The 27,798-nt window shown below is 38.7% G+C and overlaps 1 long non-coding RNA gene across 2 annotated transcripts; it reads left to right on the forward strand.

Moving 5' to 3' along the window:
- The first annotated feature begins 407 nt into the window (after nucleotides 1–407).
- Nucleotides 408–25,936, forward strand: LOC111096792. Of its 2 annotated transcripts, XR_005362550.1 has the most exons (5): nucleotides 422–1,056; nucleotides 6,266–6,469; nucleotides 9,669–9,704; nucleotides 22,964–23,248; nucleotides 25,747–25,936. It is a non-coding gene; the product is annotated as an uncharacterized LOC111096792 (long non-coding RNA). The 2 variants fall into 2 exon arrangements; XR_005362551.1 differs by lacking the exons at nucleotides 22,964–23,248; nucleotides 25,747–25,936 and adding an exon at nucleotides 16,310–18,104 and having other exon boundaries at nucleotides 408–1,056.
- The last annotated feature ends 1,862 nt before the right edge of the window (nucleotides 25,937–27,798 follow it).

Genomic DNA, 27,798 nt, shown 5'->3' on the forward strand with positions numbered 1-27,798 from the left:
GTCTCCCATTTAATAAGCATGCTATTTCATTTAATTCTGACAACTCAGAGGTAGGAGTTTAGATCACTTTACAGATGAGGAAACTGAAGTCGGAAGAAATTCAGTGTGAACTCCAAATCACTCACCAGTGGGTTAGAGTCAGGATTTCCATGCTGGCAGCCTGGCTTCAAAGCCAGCTCTTGACCAGCTTGTCCTAACCTTCCTCACTTCCAGAGAGTTCTCGCGCCCTGAAGTAGTCCAAGAGGAGTGGAGATGGTGGCAAGTCCTCCTGTGTGTCTCTCCTCCCCTCTCCCCGTCCCTTGTTTTGGTTCAGGCACCCATGAGGGGAAAAGCAGAAAAGTGGCCGGAGAGTCTTACTCCCTGGGACATGTGGGAAGGCTTGCGGCTGACTGTGTGACTGCGTAGGGATTACAAAAGCCCCAGGATGGTTTCAGCTGGGGAGCTCGGTCTCCTTTTCTCCCCACATCCGCATCAGAGCCTTCCTGAAACCCCGCATCACTGTCAGGCCCCGCACCCCGGGCCTGGGCCCTCCGCGCTGAGCGCTGTGTGCTCGGTGCTGGGGCGGTTGTCCTGATGAATCTCACTCTGGAGATGGCTCTGCTCGTTCATTCAGAATTGTTCCAAATGCCTCTGAAGAAACAAGAAAAGACTGAGTTTCATTACGGAGGATTCAAATTAGGTCTGGTCTCTAATTACCGCACTGGGTTTTGTTGTTTTGTCTTTATTTGTTGGTTTTCTTAAAAGATGATGGCCTGCCAGCTTCACATTGTGAGAGTATCATTGCCCTGTCTAGACAGGCTTTCCTCCAAGTCCGGAGACTGAGTGACAGCTGGACAGGACTGGCAACCGTCACACTAGGTGGTCTCTTTTGTTGCTTAGGAAATTCAAGGATGGGTAAATGGCTGACCAGGCAAGTGTCTATGGCAGTGACTACGCCAGACTAGGCCTCTCTCTCTCATGCTCCATCACTTGGTCCAGAAAGATCCTTGGATAAGCAGTGACCTGGGCCTGGACCTTTGCTCTGGCAGATTCCTAGCTGAGGCTTACATTCTTGAGGTAGGTCGAAGAAAATAATTTTTTATGTTAATTTTTATGTCAAGACGCTCCGCAGCATAGAGCGAAAGTCCATATCTGCATGTGTATGTGGAAAAACATGTATATGGAGAAAATAATTCCTTTGTCTTATAAGTTAAACATGAATAAAACAAAAATAGTCCACTGTCCCCTTCTTGAGAGGTGGAGTTTAGTAGAACTGAGCAATCACATATTGTCAGAGCGGATAATATATGATCTTTCTTAGGTAATTATAGATCTCCCTTTTTCTTTTTCTTTTTCAAATTGAAATATCATTCACAAAACACAAAACTCACCCTCTTGAAGTATATGATTCGGTGTTATAGTGTTCACGAAGTAGACCAACCATTACCACTGCATGGTTCCAGAACATTTTCGTTACCCCAAAAAGAAATCTCATCGTCCTTAGCAGTCTCTCCCATCTACTCTCCCCTCAGCCCCTGGTAACCACTAATCTGCTTTCTGCCTCACTGGATTTGTCTGTTCTGGACATTTCATATAAATGGAATCATATACTATGTGGACTTTTGTGTCTGGCTTCTTTTACTCAGCAGATTTTCAAGGTTCATGCATGTTGTAGCACCTATTAGTACATCATTCCTGTTTATGCCTGAATAATATTTCCTTTTGAGACTATCCTGCATTTTACTTATCCATTAATTAAGTGAGGGACACTTGAGTTGTTTCCACTTTTGCCTGTTATGGATAATGCTATCTGAGGATTCATGTGCAAGTTTTTATACAGGGTTTTTACATATGTTTTCATTTCTCTTGAGTACATGTACTTTGGAGTGGAATTGCTGCCTGATAAGTAATTATAGATTTAATGTTTTAAAGAACTGTCAAATTTTTTTTCCAAAGCAATTCCACCATCTTATATTCCAACCAGCAAATGTATGAGAGTTCCAGTTTCTCTATATCCTGCACAAAACTTGAGATTGCCTGTCTTTTTTATTATAGCCATCCTAGTGGATGTGATATAGTATCTTACTACGGTTTTGACTTGTATTTGCCTGCTGGCTAGCGATGTTGCACATATTTTCATGTACTTAATTGGCCATTTGCATATCTTCTTTGGAGAAATGTCTCTTCAAATATCATATTTTAATTGCATTATCTATATTTTAATTGTTAAATTTAAATAATTCTGTATAATAGTCCTTTATCGGTTATATGATTTGCATTTTCCCCCATTCTCTAAATTGTCTCTTCACTTTCTTGATGGTGTCCTTTGAGACACCAAAGTTTTAAATATTGATTAAATCTAATTGACCTATTCTTTTTTCACCTCTGCTTTTGATGTCATATCTAAGAAACCAATGCCTAATCTGAGATCACAAAGAGTTACACCCATATTTTCTTCTAAACATATTACAGTTTTAGATATTACTTTTAGATTTTCCATTTTAAGTTAATTTTTGTATGTGATGTGAGGTAGAGTTCCAACTTCAATCTTTTGTAGGAAGATATCTGACTACTCCAGGACTGTTTGTTGAAAAGACTCTTCTTTCTCCCATTGAAGTGGATTGGCAACCTGGTCAAAAACCAATTGACCATAAAATATGACCCCATGACACCACTTACTTTATTCCTATTGCTGTATTTTTCCCATTGTGACTTGTCTCCTCTGTTACTATACTGTTTTGTACACATGACTGTAGCCAGTTTGAAGGCAGGGATTATGACTGGTTTAAGACTGTATCCTAACAGCCTTGTTCAGGGCCTGTCCCAGAGTAGGCACTCAAAAAAACTCCTGAATGAGTAGATGGGTCAACAGATGAGGGTTATGGGCTCATCATTAAACATCTCTGAGTCTCACTCTGTTTACCCATATAAGTTAAAGAATCTTTTCTCAGTGGATACTTTTAAGAACTAAGTGAGGTGAAGAATACGAAGACACACTGTTTGATTTTGGGCACGGTATAACCTCTCCAAAAATATTTGTGCAATCCACATCTGAGTCTCTTTCATTTTAAGTATAGCTTAGTCACAAATAAATACTTTATATTTGAAGCATTTTTTAGAACTCTTCCTGCTTGGGGAGGTATCCTTTAAACCTAAGGCAGACTTCTTTAAAATCAGATCATGTTCTTCTGGTGGTGTTGGTCAGAATTCTGAGACTCCAAAGTAGAACCCTAGACATTTAACATGATCTATATAGATGGTTTTTATATCAGACATGAATTTTAAACATCTATATATATTCAGAGCAGGGCAGAAAGAAGCAACCCCTGGGGCAATGCAATGGGACATTTTTTTTGAATAGACTTTTGGGTACCACCAGCCCAGACATTGAAATGAATTAAGTGAACCATTTATTCATTTGTTTAGAGTCATTGAAATGCTCTGCTCTAAATTTCTCCCTCGGCCATCATTCCAATTAAATGGGTAAACTGGGTCTCAGGGTGCTATTTCAATGGAATCTATTGTCCTTTTTATCTATTTATTTATCTATGTATCGACTAACTCTGTGCTTAACATTTTGTTAGGTTATAAGACTAGAGAAAAAATACTACTACTTAATTTTTATTTAATAAGTTTAATAGGCTATTTGGTGGAGGGAATTTTGTTTTGTGGGAACCTAAAATTCATAGCAAGTTATATTCACCCTCTATCTTTCTTCTATCCACTCCTTTGAAGTCTAACTCCCCGATTTCTATATTATCTCCACCCTAGAGGCCAATAAATAAGGTGAGAAGACTGAAGACATTAGCAGGATTCTCTAGAGTATTATGCTTATTTGTTGGAAAGAGTCTCTCTCTACATAGGACACAGTGCAGTGAGTCACATTAGGGAAAGGACTATGAAAATATGATACATCTATATAATGAGAGGTTATTCACCTTTAAAAGTCAGGCTTTGAAAATATTCCTTGTAGCATAGAAAATTAGAAAACGATAAAAATGAAAAGTAGGATACTTTAAATAAAATTCTATAACATACAAAAAAACATGCAGTAAAAAAATCAGAAGGAAACACAACATTTAATGGCAATGGCGTTGCCAATATTTTAATTCTCTTCTCTGAATCATTTTCTGGGTTTTTCAAAACTTTAGTCATGAACACAGGGTACTTTTATAATCAGGAAAATTACTCAACAGAAGTCAACAGTGAAACAGCTCAGAATGCACTTCTACATGCATTTACTGAGTGTCCACACTATTGAGAGCACGATGCCCAAGTCTACAGCAGGTGGAGGACACAACACATGGGCTTCGCCTCATAATCTGGGAGAAGAGACACACGTTGTTGAGGACAGTATAAAAGACAGAAGTGTAAGTTTCTTTTTTTAAGATTTAATTTATTCACGAGAGACACACAGAGAGAGGCAGAGACATAGGCAGAGGTAGAGGCAGGCTCCCGATGGGGGGCCTGATGAGGGACTCCGTCCCAGACTCAGGCATCACACCCCGAGTTAAAGGCAGATGCCCAACCACTAAGCCACCCAGGTGCCCTGAAGTTTAAGTTTTAAGAGCTGCTCACCTGCACCAGCCCCACGAACCATGAAAATTGCTGATAGAGAAAGAGGTTCTAGGTGGAAATGGGAGGCCAGGTTGTAACCAGGAGTCACTTTTATGTAAACACAACCAGTAAAATGCCTAAGAAGGTCTCAGGAGAAAGGAATCTGAATCTCCACGGCTCCAAGAGGTTGTGATTTCTCTCCCCATTCTAAATAAATACTCACTTTTGAATATTGCTTTGTATTTTTTGTTTAAAGACCACCCAATTGTATAGGTTCGGATCCTAGAACACCTGACTTTACCCTGGTAGTGACGATCACAGTTGATTGGCCTTCAGAACACAAGGAAGAGCGGTTGATTTTGGACTTGAGGGTTTTGAGAAGGTTTCAGAGGCAAGGCCAAGCAGTGCACGAGACCATCTGTTCTTTGAGTGTGCATGGAGAAAAGGTGCCCTGACTGGATGACTACTTACTCCCTTTTAGGAATATATTACATATATTACCAAATACTAATGACAATTATTGCATGACTGTTTTTTCACGTGCCGTAGTGCTGACCTGTACAGCAACACCACCAAGTCAGGAGTACCTTCCTGACTCCCTGCTTAGCCATGAAGTATGGGCCTACAATGTGAGCTGGGGCTGTCCCAGCCTGCCTTCCAGGACACCAGAAGGTCTCTCAGCATTTCTATCCTCTTAACTCTTCCCCTGTTCTTTGACAGAAAGGGGGAAAAGTCCCTCTTTTAAAACTCTGCTGTTTTCATGGCCTGCTCTACAACTTTCCTAATATTCCGAAGGCAAACACTTTCAAACAGGAGGTGCCTCCTCAGGCTAGTCACTCTGTCCCCATCCCAATATAAAAGGGGACCCCGACTCCCAGCCCTAAGTGCACACACATACATGAAGTCACATTTGAAATAGAGCACAGTGCTTCCTATAGATTTTCACTATGTGCATGCTCATGCAAGTGTGTATGTGTGTGTGTGTGTGTGTGTTGCACAGCAACAGTCATAAAACAGGATTTGGAAGGAACAAATCAAAAAAATTAGAACAGACCTCATGGAGAGCCACACCACTCCGCTTCCCCCATCCTCCTTCTCCAAAACCCCTCCAGGAACCAACCTGTAGCAGTGCTTGACAGCATGTATCTGCTTGGAAAACATCTAAACGAATAGGCACAGGGAAAATACACAAGCCCACGACTGGCTGGATAGAAACTGTGACCAGGGAGTCATCTGTGTTACCTCACCAGGAGCCTGAGTTAGAATGATCTGCCAAGGGACAAATAAATAACTTCCCTCTAACGGAGGAACTGGTAGGAAGGGAAGGTGGTGGGGGAGAAAGGAATGAAGGGGTTCGCAGCCAAGAGGTCAGAAAGAAGACTGAAAAGAAAATCTCGGAAGTAAGGATAATAAGAACTCATTTCATTATCTAATTTCCCTCTCCTTTTCTCCCTCCCCCGCCCCCACCAATGGTAGTACTATTAGAATAAAGGAAAATAAAGAAAAACAAGAGCTGATGACCTATTAGCAGCTATAAAGTTTCGGAGCTCTTCCATTAGGGCGAGGGGCTGCTAAGGCAGGTTTTCCGTCTCGGGCTCCCTGTAGCTTGGGGGCATGTCACACACTTGTGAGAACTTTACCCGAGTGTTGATGCAATATTGTGTCAGTAACTGAGTGATTTGTTTTTCCTCTGGACATTGATTGAAGAAATTCTTATTACATTTTATAGCTTGCTTGGCCTTCGTATGAGAGTCAAGACATAAATTGGACCATAAATTGGCCTCTGTCAGAATCTACATCGGAATGACACCAAATACATGTCATCAGGCTTGTGTTCCAGCAAGCAGCAGGAATCCACTGGTGCTTGTCATCTTGATCAAATGTTCACCTCACTCCCTTTTCCAGCTCATTCCTCTCCTTTGAAGAAAATACGGTAAAGACCCTGGCAAATTTGTGATTTGGGTTTGGCAGTATTGTGTGGCAAAAAGAAAAGAAAACCAGTGGCTTTAATTGATTTGCTCCAAGTTGAGTCTCCACTGTGAGTATTAGAGGTGGGATGCATATAAATAAAAATGGATGCAAGGAAAGAAATATATATTTATACAAAAAGGACAAGAAGGTATACATAACAGATATATTTATCCCACAAGTAAAGCCGAGACTTGATGATTCATGAGTGGCAGAGATATGGCTGAGTTACAGATTTGTTCTCCAGAGTAAGATGAATTTGTCATTTCAGTCCTTACCATGATGGACTCTGAGCAGGAAATCAAATATTTTTAAGAGTTGGCTAATGTGATCAATGAATACATGCAACCGTGTGAGTTCATTGAAAAAATTCAGATTGTTTTACCAAAAATATAAATATGTGTTTCTATTTTGATGAGAGCAAGGTTTGGTGATGTATAAAAGAGATGTTATAATTTTTAACTGGAAAATACACCTTTTACGGTATTGAATTCATTTCTTAATGATTTTCATCATTTGTAACCACAGCATGATCTAGACTTAATCTAAAATCATACCCATGCCATACTTAGGAGGTGTCTTTCAAGTAAATAATTCCTGAGAAATATTAAGGCATATTTGCATTGTTGAAAACCTTAATAGAATCATAGCAATAAAAAATTCTGTGAAGATTTTATTATAATATTTCTTGCAAAATAAGTTTTAGAAGCAAGTGGTTACCAGATGAGTTGTTTCAATTTTTGAAGCACTGGAGAAATCCCATTCCAGTAAATTTGGAATATGGAAAATGAGGGGGGGGGGCTTGTCAATTTGTTTTACAATACTCACACCAAAACTGGACTAAAACATCACACTCACCTCACTGCAAGACAATTTTGTTTATAGCCATAGATACAAAGACACTAAATAAAATACTCATCAGAAAAAAAAATAAAATGCCACAACCAATGAAGATGATTTAATATTAGACACATTTTAAATATAATAAACTAAAGACCAAATAAAAAACCATGTGATCAGGCCAATGAATATAGAAAGAAATGTGTTTAAGTCACCACTGGTCATTGATTATCTTTTTTAAAAAGCCTTAGGAACTAGGACTAAATAAATACTTTCTTAATAAGATGACAAATGTTGCTTTGATTTGTTAATTCTTATTTCTGTTTTGAATGGGCTTATATGTATAAATGATACACAACTTAAAAGATGCAAAAGTATATTCGCTGAGTATATTTCCTTACCTACCTGTGCCATCAGTCAAATCCCTTCTCAGAAATAATCACTGTTACTGGTTAACCTTCCAGAGATATTTTAAGTGCATACAAATAAATACATACATATCAAATCTGTTTACTAAACAGATAATGTAATGCCTAATAGTAAAATCAGAGACTTTCAAATTACATACAAGAAAAATCTCCATTCCTTTTAATAATTTTTTGAAATTTCCTTACTTAGTAGTAAGATACAAAACAAAATTTAAAATGTGTATTTATTGAAAACATTAAGTTGCCATATGTTTTGCAAATTATATACTAAAACATTTTTTAAAAGCCTACAAAATAAACTATAAAATTATTAAAACTACTAGGAAACTGTTTTAAAGTATCTAGAATCAAGATAATCACATAAATCTTCTGTACAAAAATATAATGGAAACAGAAATCGCCTTCATGATAATAACCAAAACCAAAAATAGAAATAATTAGCAGTTAAATCAACAAGAAATATGAAACCTATAGGTAGAATAGTTAAATCTTTTCCTGGGAACCAAAAAAAGAGAGACATAACATCTGGAAGAAAAAGCTTAAGAGTACACAGCTGTCCATATTTTCCCAAATTAATTTACAAATATAACAAATTATAGTCAAAATATAAATAGCAAATTTTCCTTTATGACTTGAGAGAATGCTTCTGTAGTTCATCTGAAAATAATAGAAGTATAAAACCAGTCAAAAGTTTTAGAAGTCCATATTCCCCATAAGTTACTGAAATACATTATAAATCTACATTATTAAAAGCATTAAGGAACAGGTACAGAAATAGGAAGATCAACAGAACAGAATAGAAACTCTAGAAATAGATCCAAATATTATGAGAAATTGATAAAAAAAAAAGGCAACATTTAAAATATCTTTGGAAGAAGATTGTTCAGTAAGCTATTTTGGGACAAGTGGCTTACCATTTGGAACAAATTAAAGTGAACTCTCTTTTATATACCATAATAAAGTTCCACCCAAAGAAACTTCAGATAAACTATAGATTTAAACCTCAAAAATTAAACCATAAAAATATTAGAAGAAAAATAGAACCACTAAACACCTATTAGAATGGGCAAAATCTGGAACATTGGCAACATCAAATGCTGACAAGGATGTGAAAGAACAAACTCATTCATTGATGATAGGAATACAAAATGGTGCAGCTATTTTGAAGACAGTGTGGGAGTTTCTTACAATACTGAACATATTCCTGCTATATGATACAGTAAACATGCTCCTTGGGATTTACCCATAGATGTTGCAAATGTATGTCCACACAAAAACCTACACACAAATGTCTATAGAATCTTTATTCATAATTGTTGAACCTTGGAAACAGCTAAGATGTCCTTCAGTAGGTGAAGGGATAAAGAAACTGCAGCATGGGGATCCCTGGGTGGCTCAGCGGTTTAGCGCCTATCTTCGGCCCAGGGCGTGATCCTGGAGGCCCAGGATTGAGTCCCACATCCGGCTCCCTGCATGGGGCCTGCTTCTCCCTCTGCCTGTGTCTCTGCCTCTCTCTCTCTCTCTCTCTCATGAATAAATAAATAAAATCTTTAAAAAAAAAAAAAAAAGAAAAGAAAAGAAAAGAAAAGAAACTGCAACACATATCCTGACAGTGAGAAAAAGAAACCCAGCCATGAAAAGATAGGGAAGAAACTTACACACATATGACTAAGGGAAAGAAGCCAATCTTAAAAAACCTGCATATTGTCTTATTTTAACTATATGACATGCTGGAAAATGCAAAACTATGGAGACAGTAAAAAGATCAATAGTTGACAGGGGTTTGGGGCTGGGGAGGAAGGATGAATAGGTAGAGCATAGAGAATTTGTTAGGGTAGTGACAATGCTCTGTATGACATCATAATGATGAATACATGTCATTTTACATTTTTCCAGACTCATAAAATGTACGCCACCAAAGTAAACTCTAAGGTAAGTGATCGACTTTGATGATAATGACGTTTGAAAATAAGGTTCATAGGTTGTAAAAACTGTACCACTCTGGAGGGGATGTTGATAGTCACACAGGCTCTGTATGTATGGTGGAAATCTCACCATCCTCTCAATTTTTCTGTGAACCTAAATTTTCTTTTTTTTTTTTTTAAGATTTATTTATTTATTCATGAAAGAGAGAGAGGCAAGACATAGGCAGAGGGAGAAGCAGTCTCCTCGCAGGGAGCCTGATGCGGGACTCGATCCCCAGACCTAGGATAATGCCCTGAGCCAAAGGCAGTCCCTCAACCACTGAGCTACCCCGGCATCCCCTAAATCTTCTTTACAAAAAAAAATTTGTATAAAAAATGAGATTGATGTTTACCTCATATTAATAAAGACAAGGCATTTCTAAGCATGACACTGAAACAGTAACAATAAAGGAAAGGATCAACATATGTTACAACATAAAACTAAAATTTTCTTCACAATTAAAAAATAATTGAAATTTTTGTAGTATTTTCAATTACTATGACAAAGCCTATGAGGTTTTGATAACTTCAAATTTAAAATACCTCTCACAAGTAATTTAGATAAAGAACAAGAATACCAGAGGTCATGAATGACAATTGTCATACAGAAGCTAATATCTAACACCTTTAAATTGAATAAAAAACTAATACTTTAAAGGATGGACAGTGGAAGAGGAGCCTGGAAGAAGGGTGGAAGAGCAGGGCTGGGATATTAGGAGCAAAATATGGCCAGGGGAAAGTGGCTGAGTCAAGTCAGATACCATTGATAAACAGCTCTTGGACTTAGCAATTAGAAAGGAACAGAAACCACTTGGCAGTCTGGTGGGAAAGGAAGGCAAGAAGGTAAAAACAGTAAACGCAAACAGTGCTTTCAAGAATGTTGGTTGGAGGGTGCTGGGTGGTTCAGTCAGTTAAGCATCTTGATTTCGGCTCAGGTCATGAGATTAGGGTCAGGGGATGGAGCCCCACGACAGGCTGTGCACTCAGCAGGGAGTTTGCTTGGAATTCTCTCTCTCTCCCTCTCCCGTTGCCCCTCCCTCACTTGTGCTCTCTCTGTCTCTAAAAACAAAAAAACAAACCAAACAAAAAAAGATGCTTGGTTGAAAGGGAGAAGGAGGGGAGGGCATTTAAGGTTAAGATGGGAGAAATATTTGCTGAGGAGGGAAGACTCAAGGGGTGGATAAAATGTGCCTCCATTTGTGGGGTTTGGAGCAAGAAACGAGGTGCTCCCATTCAACACTGTCTGTATTTCCAACAAAATAGGTGATTCTTTGCTGGAGGGGGTAAAGAGAAGCTAAGGGGACGAGGATTTAAATATTTGGGCCAAGTAACAAAGCTGAATACATCCCATCCCGTCCCATGCAGAACGGGACAGAGCAGCGAGTAAGAAAAAAATATGATTGCCCAGCCTCTTTGAATTTATATCACTTGGGTTTACAGTGACCCCAGACTGCCCAGTCACAGTTCTCTCTAAGCAGTGGTTACAATCCCAGGCACGTGCATAGGGAAAGACAAATCGAATTTTCCAGGATTTAGCCAGATAGATGGTTATAAAAGGACAAGGGGATGAAGAGGCGGAGGATACCAGGAGGAGTGTGACTGAAGTGATAGATCGTGGAATCTGAGCAGGAGGAAGAACATGAAAGCAAGAGAAGGTTCATCAGTAAAGAAAAAGCTGACAGAAGGTTCTGGTGAAGCCTTCTCAGAAGATACATGATTGTTTGCCAATCTTGTGGTCGCTGTTCTCTTCTGTGATGTCACCCCCCTACTGCCCAGCACTTTATTCCTCTACACCCAGTCTCCCACTGCTCCCTACTGGTTTATGGTGCCCTCTGGAAAACCGGTCTCATAGTCAACAAATGCACCCATCTCTTCAAACTCTCACTGAGCATCTTCTTTTCCAACCCACCCCCATTCCAATAAAGACTTTTATGATTCGGCATATTAAGAAATAAAGATGGAAACTCTTGCATTTCAGACACTCACTTGAAATGTTCCAAACACCAGAGTTCTTTGTGCTATTCAATTCAATCTCCTGAAAGCCATCAGGTAGATACAGCAACAGTTCAGGAGCTGATGGAATCCCTGCTGAAATCTTCAAACTAAAAAATGGGAACTCGTGTTACAGCTTCACTCTCACTTAGAAATTTCTAACGATAAAGAAATTCAAGACATCAAGATGGCTGTGATCATGACAAATTTTAGTTCGGGAGAAGGAAGTCTGACTTAAATCAACTTTATACTGCTTTATTATTTTTTCTTCCATAGAAAAATCTTTGAGAATCTCCTTGAACCATTTTCCCCCCCACATTATTGAAGAGATCTTTGAGAATCACTGTTTGGTAGTAGTTGATAAAGAGGCTCCATTGACATGACTCACAGTTCATAAAATTGTCTAATGAATGAGAAACCTTATGAAGAATTCTTATTAAGCATGATTGTCCCCCCAAGTTTGCCTCCCCCCATAATCTTTTCTTGCTTCAAAGTGTTTCTCTTTGAAAATATTTTGTTAAGATTCCTTCGGGAGTAGCAGAGCTATCAACCAAAGCTGTACCACTGATCAAACACACTTTTCAAAATTAGTCTTCATAGTGATGCATCTAAGTACTTAAAAATTTTCCTAATAGAATGAAGTGATTTTCTGAGTGCTGAATAAGATTTGATCTCGACTACCTCTGCTTCAGAGCTAAGGCTGATTGTTGAAATGCTAGACAGACAGATGGGAGTCAGATGATAGGACAAACTGAACAAGTAAATAAGGAGAGACAAATGATCTACTAATTAGAAACCTTTTATATGACTATATGTATTATTATGGTTATATTAACATATAATATTATTATATTAATTAGATATTATCCTTATATATGCATATCTCCATGCAAACATGCATATACTATGAAAAAGATATCTCACTGAGAAAATGACAAATTTCAGGGTCATTTATGATCGCTACCATTACTAATAACTACCATTATTACTAATAACTACCATCTACCCAACTTCATTTGGGTTGTGAACTATGCTAAATAATAATTTACATCTATTATCTCATTAAATTTTCACAGCAATCCTATGGGGTAAGTATTGCTAGCTCACTTTACATTAAAGAAAATGTGGTTTTAGGGACGCCTGGGTGGCTCAGTGGTTGAGCATCCGCCTTTGGCTCAGGTTGTGATCCTGGGGTCCTGGGATGGAGTCCTACATGAGGCTCCCTGTGAGGAGCCTGCTTCTCTCACTGCCTATGTCTCTGACTCTCTCTCATTGTGTCTCTCATGAATAAATAAATAAGTAAATATTTTTTAAAAAGAAAATGTGGTTTTTGAACAGTAGAAGTCATCTCACACAAGTAAGAGGCAGAAGGGAGATTTAAACTCAGATTTTTCTGGCTCTGTAACCTTGTTCCTGCTTATGGAAACATACCAGCAAAGTAAACGTATTCATTAGTCACAGTGAATTCAAGGTATGGTGCTAACAAAGAGAGAGTCAAGACAAGAAAGAAGAAACCCAGATGGACATGCATGCCTTAAAAAGAGAATGAAGTGAGTTCTAGGTCCAAGGTTCCCAAATTTCAGTGCATAGAGCATTCCCCTAGGAAAGTTTTAAAATGCTAATTCCAGAATATCTTTCTGCCTCCCAAAAGTATTAGTTAATAGGTTTGAAGTGGGTCCCAGGACCTGCACCTTAAAGAAGTGCCCAAGGTGCTTTACAGTTGCTGGACCATTCCATGAGAAACACTGTTCCAAACTATGGACCAGAGTAAAGAGACTCTACAAGTCCAGCGTTAAAGAGCTGATAAGCAGGTGAATTGCTCTTGAAACTTACTCTCCAAATAATATACTGGGGGCAAAGAAAGGTCAAAACTGAACAGAACTTTATTTTTCTAGAGATCAAAAGAAGAACCAGAGGCAAAAACTTATCCTAGTCCTGGAATTAGTAAATAACAAAGATTAATGGTAAGAACTATAATGCCAAAGCTCAGAACTGAGGGAAAATTTATCTCAGTTGTATATAGCTATCAACATAATATCTGATTGCAATATAACCCATATAATTGTAATTTGATACACTCAAATTATCTCTTTTTTGTTAATAGCAGAAAGGGTAGAAGAAGTAAAGGATGGGCAAATATTTAACATAGGAATTCATCGTTTTTTCCTTTTTTAAAAAACCTTTGATAGCATTACTCAGTAAATATTTACTGATTGTCAACTGTGTCCTAGGGTCTGTGGTAGGACTGAAACAGAAATAAAAAATGAGATAGCCTTCTCCTCAAAAAATTGAGAGTTCTAGAGAAAGAAGCTGTTTAGAAATATTTAAAACCTGATGTGATAATTGCTATATACACTTTGGATGCAGAGAAGAGGAAAGATCAACTCCCTCAGGAGATTAGGAAATCTTTCCCTTGAGCTACGTCTGGAAGAATAAAGGTAGTTGTGGAATATCAGGCTGCTGATTATGGGCCAGAGATTGAAAAATTTCATGGATTCTCCTAAGGTTCATTAACATAGAATCCCTTTTAGCTGAACACTTCCTTGGATGGTTTCAGAGCATAGTGAGTCACCTGAAAATTAATTTAAATGTTGGTACTTGGGGTACTTTCTGGGAAGTTTGTATCTATTGTCAGACTTCCAAGGGATCCTTGATCCAAAAAGTTTAAAAAATAAAGCTATAAATAAAGGGAAATCAGTGAAGATCTTTAAGCCAAGAAATGATGTCCAATTTGCCTTTTAGAAATACAACTTTGGCTGTCAGATGGAGAATAGATGGAGGGAAAGGCCAATGAAAGGGAAACCTCTGAGGGATTGTTGAGGGGATATAGGTGGAGAGAGCTTGCATTCGGGTAATAGCAGCGAAGATGGAAAGAAAGAAATGGACTTGAGAGCCATGTCTATGGCCTTGGGACTAACTGAATATAATGAATGATGAAGAGGGAGTCAAGGATGAGTTCCATATCTCTTGTCTTCATGGAGGAGTGACAAGTTGTTTGGTCAAAGACAGAATCCAAGTTTCATTTGCCAGACTTTGTCAAGTACTGAATTCCATTTTATTCTAGAACTTGTGTTATGGATAAGTCAACAGTGAAGTAGATGATGATGAGAATGAAGGAGAGTGGGACAAGGAAAAGAGGAAGAAGGAGAGGAGGAGAAGAAAAGGAGGGTAAGGAGAAAATACCCTTTCCTCTCAAGATATTTTTGAGGGAGAGTCAGATAACACAGGGTCTTATAGGCCATTATAAAACAGGCCTTTATTCTAGATGAAATTTGGAGCCACTGCAGGTTTTCAACAAAGGATGATCATGATCTGACTCACATTTTATAAGGATCACTCTGACTTCTCTGTATAGAATGAACAGTACATGAATGGAGTTGGAAGAAAAGAAACCAATTATAAGACCATTATAATAATTCAGGTGAGACAGAATAGTGGTCCAGACTAGGCAGGTTTCATGGGGGTGGTAGGAAAAGGGGACAGATTCTGAAAACATTTTGAAGAGGGAGCAAATAGAACTTGCCAACAGATTGGATTGGAGCAAAAGAAAGAATCAAGAAAGACTTGGGGTTCTGGTCTGAACAGCTGGGATAATGGAAGTGCCATTAACTGAGAAGTGGAAGGCTATGGAAGGGTTATGACTGGGGAAGACTTGTTCAGTTTGGGATATTAAGTCTGAGATATCCATGTGGTGTCAAAGTAGAGATGTCAAGAAGGCAATTGGATATATGATTTTGGAATTCATGAAAGAGATTTGGACTAAAGATATAAATTTGAGACTTCGTCAACATAGAATTGTTATTCAAAGTCATAAGACAGGCTGAGCCCAATAAGGATCTGAGTGAAATAAAGAAGAGAAGATCAAGGACTGAAGTGCTTTTGTGGTAAGGAGTTGGGGGGAAGAGAAGGAACCATTCCTCCACTATTTCTCTTAATTATATATTTTCCCAATAATTTTTATCAGTGTGGTACCTAAGATCAAGAGCTTTGGAGAAAAAAAAAAAGAGCTTTGGGGTAAGACAGCCTAGCGTTAACCCCTATATCCATCACCCATTAATACCTGTGTGAATCTGGTCAAGTTGTGTTACCTCAGTGCTTGGTTTTCTCATTTATTAAAATGGAAATTATTAAGTACCTACTTCATAGATTTGTCATGAAGTTAAATGATATAATACATATCAAAGGTATTTAGAATGGTGTTTGGCACATAGTAAACTCTCCATAAATGTTATCTGGTATTCTTATCATTATTTTGCTCTTTCTGTCCCCGGAATGGAGCCAGAGAATACCCATGCTTTGAACTAGAGTCCTAGTAATAGTTACACAAGGAATTACAAAGAACATAAGCACTTGGAGGCTGAAGTTCAACCTGAGACAGTGTAGATGACTGGATTACTCTCCAGAACACTCACTCTCTCTATGGCTCAACTTCTCCTAGATCTCTGCTCCATTCTTTATTACACTTACCCTTGATTGGGGTATATTCATCATGCACCATAGCACTTGATGCCACGGAACTGGTTTGTTGTAGTCATGACCTTGAAGAAAGGTTCTTATATGTTTGTTTTGTTTTACTAACAGCTCACTTTCTAAATGCCTTGTGAGTGTATCCTGCTACTCAGGATAGCAATTTAAAACACAAAGCCTCAGAATCAGAACTAGATAATCCACAGCAATCACTGATTGAGATCCAACCTTCAGAGCCTACCTACATGGGTCTATGTGCCTCCTAATGGCTGCTTCTCTGCATAAATCTGGGAAGAACAGAAGAATTGGAATTTCATTGTGAGACACAGGAGGCAAAAACCCTATAAAAAGTTTCATAACTATACATTGTGTATAAAATGCAGCTATTCTTATGCTTCATCATAAAAATAATATATGCATGTAAATTAAAAATAAATGATGACAAGGAAAGAAATATTGGGAAAATATAATTAAAAAATACTGTAACAGCTGAAAGATTAGTTGGCTAGAAAAAAAAGTGCAGCTACAGAAGACAGTTCTGAAAATAATGAAGCAACCGAGAACGAAGTTAATGAGATTGAGAAAATGAAAGAAGAGAATTTACAGTACCATCACACACACACAAAATCAAAATATAGGTTCCAATCTGATGTGTCCATATTAAACAGAAGTACATCTAGTCCTGTTAATTTCATCAAAGCACTAAATGATTTGGTGTGTTCCACTCATCTAGAAAACAGGTTGAGTTATGGAGACTACCTTCTAGACATATCAGTAATCCTCAAAGATCAAGCTGTCTTTATGCCTACTTGTGTTTCAGAAGCAACTTCTCAGCTACAAATGAGACAAAGTAAAAATATAAGGAAAAAAGAAAAAAGAAAGTCCATTTCTTTGTCACATGTTTCTTTCCTAGTTATGGGCTCTGAACCAAGACTGAGCATTTTATACATCTTGATGATAGATGTTGACTTTATTTTTGTGCATTTTTTCAAAAGCCTAATGCTCTATGTGTTGTGAAATTCAGGTAGGCTGGTGGTCTTTTAAATAAATTTGAGAGGAGAAAAGCAACCAAACTGTGTGATGATTATGTAAAAACAGAGTCCCCCTTAATTTGTATAAGGAAATGCAAACCAAAGTTCCTATAACTTCTCATATAACATAACTAGATGTTGATAAATTTTTCAGAGTGTTTTAATATATCATTTTGCAAGTAATTTTTATTCTATTTCATACAATCTATCACGAATTCATTTATTTAACAATATTGACTGAACATCTGTTGTTCCTAGTCACTGTTTTGGGCACAAGAATACATAGAAGAACATGACATAGACTCTGTACCCAGTAATCTTGTACCTTCAGTTGAGAGAGGACCATGCACATGATCACCATGTAATATGATAGAAGCATCAGAGATGTATGCTTAAAGAAAGGGTATGGACATGGGAGCACCTGGGTGGTGGTGGGGGAGACTCTTGAACTGAGACTTGAAACCAAGGGGAAAATTCCAGAGGAAGCCACTTGGAGGAGTAAAAAGTAAGAATAGAGTAGAGGAAGCCACACCATTAACGCCATTGTTCCCAGGTTGCCACCTCTTTGGCTTGGCTCAGCAGGAAAGTCTGAAGAAAGGAGAAACAGTGGAAAAAGCTGAAGATCTGAGCATAGATCAGATCATGAAAGACTGTGTATCTGCTAAGGCACTTAGACTTTATCTGGAATGTGACGAAGCACCTTTAAACAATGTAGAGAATGATGTGATAGTAGTGGAACTTTAGAAACAATTCTCTGACAATAGCCAAACTGTGGAAGGAGCCTCGGTGTCCATCGAAAGATGAATGGATAAAGAAGATGTGGTTTATGTATACAATGGAATATTACTCAGCCATTAGAAACGACAAATACCCACCATTTGCTTCAACGTGGATGGAACTGGAGGGTATTATGCTGAGTGAAGTAAGTCAATCGGAGAAGGACAAACATTGTATGTTCTCATTCATGTGGGGAATATAAATAATAGTGAAAGGGAATATAAGGGAAGGGAGAAGAAATGTGTGGGAAATATCAGAAAGGGAGACAGAACATAAAGACTGCTAACTCTGGGAAACGAACTAGGGGTGATGGAAGGGAAGGAGGGCGGGGGGTGGGGGTGAATGGGTGACGGGCACTGAGGGGGGCACTTGATGGGATGAGCACTGGGTGTTATTCTGTATGTTGGTAAAATGAACACCAATAAAAAATAAATTTATTATTTAAAAAAACTTAAAATCTGAAAAAAAAAAAGAAACAATTCTCTGGCTGAAGTGTGAAGAATGGTTTGGAGGGGATTCAGAAGGTGATTTTGTGAAGATGAGGGTGACAAGGCTTTCAGTTAAACATGTACCAGGGATGGCAAAAATAAGATGTAGAAATTGAGAGCTATGTAGATGGTAGAGTGTGGAGTCTAATTATAGTGAAAGAAGAGAACTGCAGGCCTGCAGTTTGAGAGAATGGGTAGCAGGTGGAGTCAAAAAGGTTTGGGGTGGCAAAGAATGTGTTTGTTTGCTTCTTTGTTTACCTATTTATTTAAAGGGGTCTTGGAGATATATGAATAAAGAGGCATAATACATATTTATGAGGCCCCTGAGAGAAAACTTCACCAGAGCTTTAGATCTGGGGGGAATGTAACATATTAACATGTAATTAAGCCCTAAGAGTAGATGCAGTTGTCCTCATAGCCCATGAAGAGTGACAAGAATAAGGACTAAGGATATGAATATGGGACAGTCTTTTAAAAGGCCAATGGAGAAAGAGGAATCTTTAATGTGGATTTAAAAAGAATAGTAAAGGAGTAAGAAGAATCCAGAAAAGAAAAGAGCCTTAAAAGCCCAGGTTAACCCTGGTCAATAGGCCCAATAACAGCAGGGCCCATTGTATCCGTTTAATATGGTAACCAGAAAGTCCGTGGTGACTCATCCATGGGAGTTTCTGTGATAGGTTAAGGAGGTGAAAATAGAGAGTGTGATAACTTAAGAGGCAAATTAGAATGCAGTTATTTTGGATTTATATTTTTAAAAAGTTTTTACTTTAAGATGTTAAGTAGTTTCTATTTTTTAATGTAAAGGAAGGGCCAATAGAAATAAGGCAGCTACAAATAATGAAAAACAAAGAGATAGCCATTAGGGCAACATCCCAGAGAAAAGGAAGAGGTGGGATTCACTGTGAAGTGAAGACAGGGCTATTCAGAAGAAAAGAGACCCCCTTTCTGCTCAATCAGGGGAAAAGCTGGGAGAGAATCTACCCATGAGATAGTTTCAAATATTCAGAGTAAAGCTTTCTAAGCTTTGGTTTACTTTTTAAAGAAATGGAAATAGTAACTGTTGCAATCTCATAGGAAAGGTTGAGATAGCTTAAGTTAGATATTCTTCATGAAGAAATAAATCTTCAACATCCCAGTCCATGTGTATACTGAACTCTTACTACACTGAGGTTCAATACCACACAAGTTAACACATGTTAACTACATCTACAACATGTTAGTTAGGATAGACGAGGTTATACTGTGGTAACAATCCTAAAATCTCAAGGTCTAATACAACAAGAATTAGAGTTCTGGCTCATATGAAGACTCCTAGAGGGGCCCAGGGCAGCTGTCCTCTATGATCCACACTCTGGAGTTCAGCCTTTCTCCCTTTTCACCATTACTGTGGTCTGAATGTTTGTATCTGCCCACCTGCAACTCCCCAAAAAGAACCCTAGAATTCATGTTGAAAACCTAATGCCCAAGGAGATGGTATTATGAGGTGAGGCCTTTGGGAGATTAGGCTCCACCCTCATGAATGGGATTAGTGCCATTATAAAAGAGACTACAGAGAGCTAGCTTGCCCCTTCTGCCATGTGAGGATACAATGAAAAGTCTGTGATCCCGAAAAGGGCCCTCATCCAACTGTGCTGACACTCTGATCTTGGACTTCCAGCTTCTAGAATTGTAAGAAATAAATTTCTATTGTTTATAAGCGACCTAGGCTGTGATATTTTGTTATAGTAGTCAGAATAGACTAAGACAGCCATGAAGTCTCCTCCACAATTGCTATATCAGAGAAAGAAGGGAAATGGAGGCTTGTGTCTCAGCTCTCAAACGCTTCTACCAATATGATGCACATCCCTTCATTTGCAATTTTTGGCCAAAGCAAGTGACACAATCTACCCAAAGTTCAAGGGATTGAGAGTTCCAATTGTTCCAGATACTCAGAAGAAAGCAGAATCAGAAATATTTGTGAATAGCAGGATGATATCTACTACAAGGAAGCTGGACAGGAGAGACTTTCAGGTTCTTCCAGATCTATTATGCCAATTCATGTGTTTTCCTTTTCAGTAAGGTTGCAAAATTTTTTAGTATCGGGCTATGTCATATACATCTGATATATGCCTCATAACACATAGCCTAGTATTAGGTACATGATAGTCACTCAACAATTAGAAGAATAACTGATGGTATTAGGATTTAAAGACAAAATGGATCATTAGTCAAATTTCATTTATTATACATCCACTGTGTCCAAAAAGTATATATTAGTGGGTTGTTTTGTTTTTGGTTTTTGAGAGAGAGAGAGAGAGAGAGAGAGAGAGAGAATATAAGAAATGTAGTCTCTCTATTTTTTTTTTTTTAAAGTTTATCCTTAGGGCACCTGGGTGGCTCAGTCAGTTAAGCTTCTGACTCTTCATTTTGGCTCAAGTCATGCTCTCAGGGTCCTGGGATGGAGCCCCGAGTAGGGTTCCACATTCAGCTTGGAGTTGGCTTGAGATTCTTTCTCTCCCTCTATGCCTCCCCCTACTCACGCACATGTGTTCTCTCTCTCTCTCTAAAATCAGTCAATAAAACCTTTAAAAAATAATAAAAAGTTTATCCTTTAATTGGGTGATAAATTAAATATTTTTTGGAAACGACTAAGTAATATATACATATGGGCAAAACATATGTATTTAGTGCCCTTGAAGGTGATGGTGCAAAGAATGCAAGAAACAGTACATGGTGGGTACTTGTTTTTCTGAGGTACTGACATTTTCCTTACAATACAAATGTGAGTTCTTTCAGGGTACTGTGATTCCTGTGGGATAAAGTTTTAGGTTTTATAGCTGTAAAATGCAATTTGCTACCTTGGATTTGCCTTGGCTGAGGAGTTAAGCCAGAGGATGAGCTCATTAATAAAGTCAGCTGCTAAGGGGTGTGGCTAGTCCATAGAAGGCTGAGTTTCATTCTCTCCTGTAATTTAACAAGGCTAATTGGGGATGGGGGAGTCCTCAGTGAAATTCTCTAACTTCAAAATTGTAATGAAGATCTTTTGTTTGTAAAATGTCAGCTAAAGAAGAATAAATTCCATAACCATCTTGAGAGGCTGTGTGAATAGATTATGTGTGCTTTCATGCATGACAATGAAAGGTGAGGCTCATAGAGAAAAAGAAATCCAAACTATTTCTGGGATAATCACCTGTTGGGTCTGTTGGAAACTAGAAGACAGTCTAGACTCACAAGTCTAAAGAGTTAGAGTTGCTGCAGGTCCAAGAGCCATTGTCTTAAGGCAAGTTGCAGGTGGGTGGAGCTTTACTCTACTTTGTACCCAAATCGTGGAGCATCCATTCCTAAAACACTTTGTACAACTTGTTGCTTCCTCTCTGGAAAATAATAGTGGAGGAGAGGTCTCAAGGAGAAGACTGACAAAAAAAAGATCCAAATTGATCAGACAGTGAAATAAAATGCTAGGAAGTTATATGATCTAAATCCGAAAATCATGAAAATCATGCCAGAAGACACTTTTGCTTCACACTTATAAAAGTCGCATTGATGACAAAAATCAAAGAAAACTGGCTTTATGTAAGCCGTTTTTTTTTTTTTTTTTTAATCTCAATCACCCTAGAGGATAAGACTGTGAACACAGAAAGAGGATCATCCCCAGGCTCTTGTCCTCACTGTAGAGCACTCAACACGTGGTAGGTGTTTACTAAATATCTGTAGAATGAATGGATGGACAGACAAAAGGCTGAATGAACTAATGGACAACCTTTCTCCAAGCCATATGACATGGTAAAGTGAGAAAAGCAGTGGACAGAAGACCTGGCTGTAGTGCAAGCTCTGCTACAAAGTAACCAGTGACCTTTCACAAGTCCCTTAACCTCTTGAGCTTTACTTTTCTCATGCCTGACATGGGGAGACAGGGCTGGATGATCTTTGATTTGCCTTTGGGTCTTGTTACCAGTGGTACCTGCACAGCCAATTGGCTCCTAAGCTTAGTCAGGAAATATAGGATACTTCCTGGAAGGTTGACAGCAAGGACAAACGATGACCTTCTGCCTAAAGTTCCATTTTGTACTTTTTTGAGACGGAGAACTGAACTAACTGAATGATCCATTGTCTGAGCCAGGAACCCAAGATTCAATTTCTGAATCTCTAATAATCAGCCCCGTGCTTTAGATGAAGAAATAGATGTGCTTTTTTGTTAAATTGGATTTCATTATATTATTATATTATTAATTTTTCTTTCCTCAAATGTAAAAAATAAAGGAACTGTTTCTTCTAATTTCCCCCATCCACCTATTGCCAACCCCTTCCCCCAAACCTGGGTAGAAAATAACCCGGCTTAATCTTGCTTCCTCTTCAGTCATAGGACTGTGTTTATCAGCCAAGTAAAATGAGTCACCTGGGATGGGCAATATATTAAAATACAGATTCCTGAGTACAGTTCTAGACTGATTTGGAAGAGCATCTAACGTTTAAGAACTTCTCTCTTTGGGCAGGTGGTAAGAATGAAACAGTGCCATTGGGCAATCAGGTGATGGTAGGATTTCAAGTTGATCTCAAGATGACATCTTATCTCAGCGGAATGATGCAAGTTATAATGGAGGCATCAGAAGATAGCATCATAGTGCAACATCTGGGCCCCCTTCTAGGTCTCTGTGCTTCCAATTCACTCCAGCTGGAGACCATTTCCAGCTCTCTGATCTGGTCCTATAGAAACAGAAGAGTGACTGAGTCGCTAGGATTTTAGTGTCATTGAATGAAGACAAGAAGAAGAAACTGCTGTAAGTGGGAATCAATCAATATTAATGCAGCTCAGAGTTGTTTATGGAAAGAGGGGTCTCCATTTCATCTCTCTGATGAGACAGGAGGTCCACAGTCAGGGGCACCTGGAGTTGGCTGTAAACCGTTTCCCTTATTGTCATTTTGAAACATGCAGAATGGAGGAATGGAGAGGAAGAGAACTCCTCTTTATCATCCTAGAGTTGACAGCAGCCTCTCTTCCTTTCTCCACTTCTTCTCATGGGGCTAACATTCTCTCCAGGGGCCACCTGGAGGATGAGAACATCCACTATACTCATTAAATCCTCTTGCAGTTAATTCAGTTTTACATACACACCCTATCAAGGCTCTGGGACCAGGTGTGTTGGCTTCATCACTGACATCATTAGAATATGTTTCTGCCCTCTGCTCATTCGTCTTCATACCATTCCCTACGGGTAGATTTAATTCCCAGTTTTTAGAAAAGGCAGTTCAGTTAAGGGGACATTTATGAAGGAGGTTTTATGTGAAGGGGATCTAAGAAAGAATGAGACGTGAGTCTAGGAGGCTCATAAGTTGCCATGAAGTCACTTACAGAAATAACTTTAATCAAAAGGGAGACAAACAGGAGGCTAGATGAGGGGAGCGATTAATTTAAAGCAGCCGGATTTAGAAGGACATTTTGGAGCTGAGCCTTAAAAGCTACGCTTGAAGAATGAACTAGAGTGGTTCACACTGTATAGTAACAGCCACACACTGAAAACTGTGGACACTGACTAGGTCAGACAGACAGAATTTGAGGATAAGTTTACAAAATAACACCGCCTTCAATGGAAGCGAATGAAATGAACAACAAAAAGGTCCCCATTTGCCAAAGTCACCCATGATCTGTGGTTGAGTCGCTATAAATAGGGCATGTCTTAGATTCTACCTAGATTAGAATGCTTCTCAAATCAACTTTAAAAAGCTATGGTCTCTTCTTACACTCATTAAATTCACTAAAGGATAATGGGGGTGCATTATGATCTATAAAGTGTTAACTCTGATGTCATAACTAGAATGTAGAAGTCTGCATGATTCCATAGCAAAATTGGGGGGAGAATGAAAGCTTTTTGGGTTCCATTTTTGGTGATTATCTGAGAGAAGTTGCTAAAATAATTTGTGTATCTTATTTAGCTCAACACAAATAATTCTTAAGAACTTCTAAGTCTCTTTGCTCTAATCCTAGGTTCAATTACATTAATGTGTAAGGTTCTTGTTTTACTTAATTTCATAATTCTCTGTAATACAGTAGTGTATGTGTGTGTGTCTGTCTTTGTCCTAAGATGTACAGACATTATACCCAGGTATTACATATAGATTTTCCAGACATTTTCATCTACAAATAAAGAAACCAAACCAAAATCACCTATGAAGAGACACCTTAGAGGGGAAACATTAATATACTGTATTAAATTTTCAGCTAACTATAACATGGTTTTCCAGTGGAGTAGAAATCTATACTTTCATGTATTTTTGTATCTGCCCAATGGATTGCTACAGCTCAATTTCTTGTATCACATTAGTTTCATAACACAAGGGAGTTTCTATCTTTTTCTAACTCCTGGACAGGCAAAAAAAAAAAAAAAAAGATTGCCTAAAGAACATGAAATTGCCAACAGTTATACGTATTGATGCAACAAGAAGGAGCTTGACTAAAACTCATGAGAGCATAGAAATTCAGAGTTAAGGTTAAAATTTATTACTTAACTCACCCAACGCGCCCTGCAGGGATCTCTGAGCGGTGGGTGGTCTCTTGTTCCAGATGTGCACAAACTCCAGGCTGTGAGAGCAGGCATGGAGAAGGAGTTTTAGGCTTCGTTCTGACTTTGTTCATTTTGAGCAAGTAGAGTGCTCCAGGTCAATGTCACGAGTTCAAAAGGTGTTGGTAGTGGATGTACCTGCCCTCCCCTTCCTTCCCTCCCTCCCTCTCCCCTCTCTCCCTCCCTTCCTTCCTCCCTTCCTTCCTTCCTTTTGGTAGTTTAACAAGCTCTTGATGCCACTCCTGGGAAAACTAACAGTTGTCTTGGGACTTAAACAACACCCGTGTGCATGCTGCATAAATTCCTTTTAGCTGCAGGTAAACCAAAAGTTATGTTAAGTGGGAAAGAAAAGGTAACAGCTGCTGAATTCTTTTTGCTAGCCCAAGGAGACTTCATACTGCATATTGCCAGCTGATTGGCAAAATCTTCACCTCTTCTGACCTGTAAAGATAAGAAGGAAAAATCCTAAGCCTTTTTTTTTTTCAGGGGTGCTATTCCTTTCATAGTTTAAAAAAAAAAAAAAAGGTGGCAGATGATTTCTCTTTTTCTGTTATTTGTCAAGGAGAATGGTCTGGTAGTAAAAGAATAAATTGAAAGGAACTCAGGTAGAAAAGGCCTGAGTGCTGAGAATGTAATTTTACAAGACTCGTTTCCTCTGCTCTGTGTTTTTCTCCTTGAAGGAGATAACTTGATTTTATACTTTACTGTCTTATTAACAGAATGCATTTTGGAATCCTGCCACCGCTAACAGTATCAGAAGGATTTAAGGCTGCTGAAATACACTTGAAGATTTAATTCTGCTGACTTCAGCTCGGATCTGGAGTAAAATCTAACCATAGATTAAGTGTTTAGCACTGTATATTGCGATTGTGCTCCTGGTTATAAATACTCGTGTCTATTTCTGTTTCAGACAGCTCTCCATAGGTTTCCCACTCACGAGGGCACACAATGCTGGGCTTCCCAAATAAGGTTATTCTCTATAAGGCTACCCCTTATATAACTCTTTTTATAGACTCAAGCCCCTGCTCTGTTGTGCAATTCATTATAAACTCCCTCGTGCGCTTTGCGATAACAAACACTGGGTTACTGAGAAGAGACTTCTAGAGAGGGAAGCCTGTATTTCCTTCCAGACAATATTTAATCTCATAGCAGCACTGACTAATAAAAGAGAAAGATCAATACAAAGCTGTATTGCTAGGATGAAAATTTACTAACATAGTCATTCATATCACAGGAACATCTGGTTAAAGCTTCAGGGCTCCCTTACTTTCTTAGTTATGATTTTATGGGTCTCTCCAGACTCCTTTTTAGGATTTTAGCAGGCATTTATAGCAGGCTGGACATTTTAATCTTTTTAATGTGGTTATCTGATCTCCGCTTGGCTTTCTCACACTGACTGGTCATCTTCTCCACTTCTTGCTTATTGCACTTGAATCAAGTTATGATAAGCTCACACTGTAATAGCCCCTAGTCCTAAACGGGTCTAACTTCATGTAAGTGGCCTCCTGAGCTGCTCTTTATGGTCATTTCTGTGAGGCACTGTCTTTAAAACCTTGGCATTTAGTGCCTTCTTCCTATCCCCATGACTTGGAATACATAAGGACTACAATAAATCATATAGCTAGGCCTGTAGATGTACTCTTTGCTCTAAGAGATTTCTGAGGCCTGAGGGGCAGGCCGAGGAGTTCTGGTTTATGGCCCTGAACCGAACGGACATGTCTGAAGTTGACCAGTTGACTTGGTGCCTGAGAGAGCCCAGGCGTGATCCTCACACGTGGTCCTCAACGGGGTGACTTAGTGTGGAATTTGTTTGTGGTTGAATTTCCTTGTTTTCTGTGCGTGAATCAGAATTTTGTCCCTTCGGGAGACACGTTGATTTAACGATGGCAGGTGGATGGGATGCTAAAATTCACAAGATAATTCAGCAAAATGACCTAAAGTGTAGAAAGTAAATGTGAGCATAGTCTTAGAGCAATGTTTCAACAAATCTAACCACTCTGGAGGGGAGAGGAAGAGTAATAATATTTACAACACATACTATGTGCAAGTCCCTTAACACATTGGCCTATTTAACTTTACAGGGATCTGAGAGGAAAATTATCTAAACTAGCCTTTGTTTATTGAACACTGACGTAAAGCGACCCCTGAGCTGGGTGCTTACATACGTATTGTTTCACTGGTTCCTTTTAACAACCCCCTGAGGCAGGTATTATTATCAACCTCACTTGGCAAGGGGAGAAGTTGAGTCTTAGATTGAGCAAAATAGTTGGGTCAAACAGCCAGAGCAAGTGGCAGCAGGGGGATTCAGATCCCAGCACGTCTATCTGAGCTGCCTTTTCATGCGATGAATAGCATTATATCAGTGACCAAAAAACTACATACAGGGGTACAAAGTTTCTCCTAAAATGTTATAAAATTCCCTTGCCATGTTTCTATAATGCCAGGTCATCTACTTCCATTGAAACACAGCAGACGCATCTCGTTTCAGGAGATAGGAGATACCACAGATCCTCACATAAAAGAAAACACATTAATCCACTTAGTAACACATTCTTTAGAGAAGGACATGGAAATACAGTTTCAACTCAGTTACTTTTCTCCTTCTCACCTGGGCTAACCAAAGTTGTCACACACAGGTTCCCTCTCAGTCTCCTTCTTTGACGAGGCCTGGGACAGGGCTGTGAGCACCCGTACCCCCACCACGCCCCTTCCACCTCCTGCCACAGGTCAATTGGAGAGAATGTTCATGACAGATGGGGTGGCTTTGTCGT

Source organism: Canis lupus, chromosome 7 (assembly GCF_011100685.1).
Source record: "Canis lupus familiaris isolate Mischka breed German Shepherd chromosome 7, alternate assembly UU_Cfam_GSD_1.0, whole genome shotgun sequence".
NCBI lineage: Eukaryota > Metazoa > Chordata > Mammalia > Carnivora > Canidae > Canis > Canis lupus.